This window comes from Neofelis nebulosa, chromosome 14 (genome assembly GCF_028018385.1).
Source record: "Neofelis nebulosa isolate mNeoNeb1 chromosome 14, mNeoNeb1.pri, whole genome shotgun sequence".
Classification (NCBI taxonomy): domain Eukaryota; kingdom Metazoa; phylum Chordata; class Mammalia; order Carnivora; family Felidae; genus Neofelis; species Neofelis nebulosa.
The window spans coordinates 52,435,393-52,439,431 of NC_080795.1; positions in this window are offsets into that span (position 1 = coordinate 52,435,393).

Sequence of the window (4,039 nt, forward strand, 5' to 3'; positions counted from 1 at the left end):
ACAGAAGAAAGCATTTATCAATGCATCAATCAAAGTTTCAGATGTCTCCAGAACATAAAATTATTTAAGGGGACTCAGGGGAGCCATTGCAAACTGTCTACCTAAAATGACTTCAATGTTATTTTTAATTTTAATGTGAATACTAAAGTTATCTGATTATAGCAACTTTGTGTTATACTTACACAAGAACAGATTCATGACCCTGCTTTCAAGCTGAGTTTAAACCTTAGATTCCCAAGTATAAATAAAACATTGTAATCAATACCACCCTTTTGACAAAACTCTGGGAAATAAATTAGAAATTCCATTCTTCTAAGATGAAACGTAAACTAACAAGATTTTCTAAATGTAGAGTACATGATATATTTTGGCTGCATCCTCAGTGTTGTTTTCAAAACACAGAAATTACAACTATAGCATTTTGAATTAAGAACACTGCGTATTTTGGAACCACTAGGAATACTTCCATGTGCTACTACTGTTTACGCATTATTTTCATGTGAATTCATACATTATACCAATATTTATTTAGTACCTATTATGCATCAAAGACCATGATAAATGCTAGAACACAAAAAAGAAAAGGGAGGGAAAACTAACGTTGCAACTGTCTGTTCTCCCATCATCTCAAGGTATTCCTTCCAAGTTCTTACAGTGTTTGGCCCATGATTTTTTGTTTTCCCATACAATCTAAAAAGTTCCAGTTAAATGTATCAATGATTAACCTAGGTTCATTATTAGTGGAAAGTTAAAAATAATCAGTATATCTCCCTGTCTTTTTAAGATTGGTGTTGCAAGTAGGATGCTTCAGTGAATTCTTGATCTTTGGTGGATAAGCGTCTTAAAATAGTTTCTAAACTCAAGAAAAAGTTTGCACTAGACTTCAGATGTCATAAAAGAAAGTATAGCACTAATAAAGAGAATGAAGGGGTTGAAGGTAACTCAATGTTTATCTCGATTCCAGGAGTCCAAAAGAAGAAGACAAAGACTGCAAATAAGGATACACATGTGGCTAACCCTGAAGCCATTCATTTTTTAAAGAGTTTATAAAATCCTGTAGAGAAATGGTGTGAACATGTGTGTGAATTAATCATGTTAGAATCTTTGACAGCCACATTTTGTGTGGACAGAAAAAACAATCCAAATCAAATGGACAAAAGAAAAGGGAGATCAGTATTAGCATAATTCCTCCATGTGGTTAGCAAGGCATGGATTTCACCTTTTATGATAAATGTGGATATTTTGTAAATATTATCGACAAAGTACAGAAGACAAAATGAACCAAGAGAAATACAGTGACCTCCGCACTGGCTGTCTATGACAATTGCAGGGCTGTGAAGCTCATGCTACAAATGAAGACAAGCAAGATAGGAATGTGGCCTTGGGGGAGACAGCAAGCATTATGTTTATCCATATGATGATAGGTTTGCAGGCTGTTAAACATGTGGGCAAAAACATCTGAAAGCTTAAAGTGCAGGTCTGGACAGGAGGAGTAGTAAGGTTGGCTTAGAAAGGTAGATCTGGGAATGATCTGCAAAATGATGCTATTGTAGCTGGGTGAGCGTAGGGGTCTGCCAGGGAGAGGGAGGTCTGGGCGCCACGTAATCCAGGAGCAGAGCCAAGTTGGAGCTGGTCCCAGACACAGATAGAGGGGGGTCTGAGGTGGGAATGTTGAGGGTACTTTACTCCTGTCTGGAGTTTCAACATTTTGTATCTGTACTAATCCTGCCTCTCTCTATGATTAGAGGGCTTGCAATTCAGAAGCTTAAAACTACCAAAAAAAAAAAAAAAAAAGCAAAGAGAAGAAAAATGTTTGTAAAAATGGGGACAAGCAAACATAATGGTGTAATGATGATGTTTCCATAGAGAAAACACGGTGAGGATGGGCAAATAGAATGTCCACCAAAGACGTTTAGGTTACTTTACTTTTTAAAATTTTAGGTAATTTGCTACAATGCCTTACTGTGCCACTTAAAATGTATGTTTGATTCAGGTTTTAGCTGTACTTGTTTTCATTGACATGGACTGGTATTATGGATCAGTACTTGAGAATCTAATTACTCTGTGCAAAGCACCTTGCTGATTTCCTGGGTAGCACAGATGACTTTGAGGAGCTGGGGTTGGCAGTCTGGCTGAGAAGCTAAGATGGATGAAGAAACATTGAGCAGGAGTCAGAAATATGCACAGTTGAGGAGTAAAGTGTGAGTTACAAGTCAATTGCCGTTATCGAACTTCACAATTGGCAGGATCAGTGCAGGCTAGAGAAATACAGGGAGGGTCCAAGGAAGAGGATTCTGAGCTGGGATTTGAAGGATGGGTAGGGTTTGTGACTGGACAGGGATGGAGAAAGGCAGTAGTATTATTGGTTTGAAAAATGGCATATTTTTGGAAAGATAACCAGGCTCTCAAACATAAACAAGTTATGTTTAAAGGTTGTGGTAACAGAAGTTATCTGGATGAAAAAGAATTTGGAGAGCTGGGATGAGGAGTTCGGATTTTAAGGTACATTTAGGTGACTTTCCTTTATGCTAGATGGTGAGGTCAAATTGAGGCTGCTAAGGATCCTGATATGCAGGACCAGTGGAGCCTAGAAGAAGTGAAAGAGAGATACGTGTCCTTTCCCACACCACAGCTAATGTAGAGCCAGCTGTGCCCAAACTCCATTCGCCGCAGTGGAAATGTTTCTCTGCATCAGCAGCTAAGAGCTGGTCCCAGCACCGCCCAACAATCCTTACCTCTTCTTATCTTTGAGAGGCTATTAGCTGTAATTCTAACACTTAGTCAAACCAAAGCCTTATGCTTAAGACTTGGCAATTGTATAGTTTAAGTATGTTAAACGAAAGCTAGAAATTTAGCTCCTAGCACACAATGCTCTACAGGATAAATGGCAACAAACGGGCGATGTGGATTCTTATTTCCCTGAAACCAGCATACTCTAATTTCTCTACCCCACCTTGGATTTTCTTTCCACAACTTGAATGCTATTATGTTCTTTATTTTTTAAAACTGTTTCTGGCTATGATCAGCAGCGGTGGTTTACAAAGTATGATCCTTTGAGCAGCATCACCTGGGAACTTGTTAGAAATGTACATTCTTGTACCCCACCCCAGGGCTGCTTAATCAGAAATTCTGTAAGTGGGGCCCAGCAATCTGTGTTTCAAAGAGCCATCCAGGTGATTCTCCTGATGGTAAAGTAGAGAACTACTCACCTTTAGGATTCAGTGACGGTTCCTTAGAATATCATACAAGGCTCTTTAAGGTCCACTTCTTAACCTACTTCTCCAGCCATGTTCAGCTTTTGCCCTGTCCTGCAACCCAGCACGGACACTGAGCACAAGTGTATCACAGACACGTGCATAATTTTCATTCTCCTAACCAAACTCCTTTTTTTTTTTAATGTTTATTTTTTATTTTTGAGACAGAGAGAGACAGGGCATGAACGGGGGAGGGGCAGAGAGAGGGAGACACAGAATCTGAAATAGGCTCCAGGCTCTGAGCTGTCAGCACAGAGCCCGACGTGGGGCTCGAACTCACGGACCACGAGATCACGACCTGAGCCAAAGTCGGACGCTTAACCGACTGAGCCACCCAGGCGTCCCACCCAAACTTCTTCTTAAATGCTTGCTATCACTTCACTCAGTTTGGTAAAGCCTTACTTTTCTTTTTTTCTTTTTTTCCTTAATTTTAGAAAGAGCAAGCATGAGCAGGAAGAGCAGACTCCACTTTCAGCTCAGAGCCAGAAACCGGGCTCCATTCCAGGACTCTGGGATCAGGACCTGAGCTCAAATCAAGAGTTGGACACTCAACTGACCGAGCCACCCAGGTGCCCCCCTGACCTTTTTTTATTTTAGGGAGAGAGAGAGAGAGACAAACCCCACTTTTCAAGTACACCCTCAACATCTCCTGGCTGTGGCCAGCAGTTACTCCCTCCTCTAGTCCTAAAGCCCTTTGTTTACCCTACTAATATAGTAATTATCACAATGAATTGAATGCTCTGCTTATGTGTCTGTCAAGGTTAAGGACAAAATCTTATTTCATT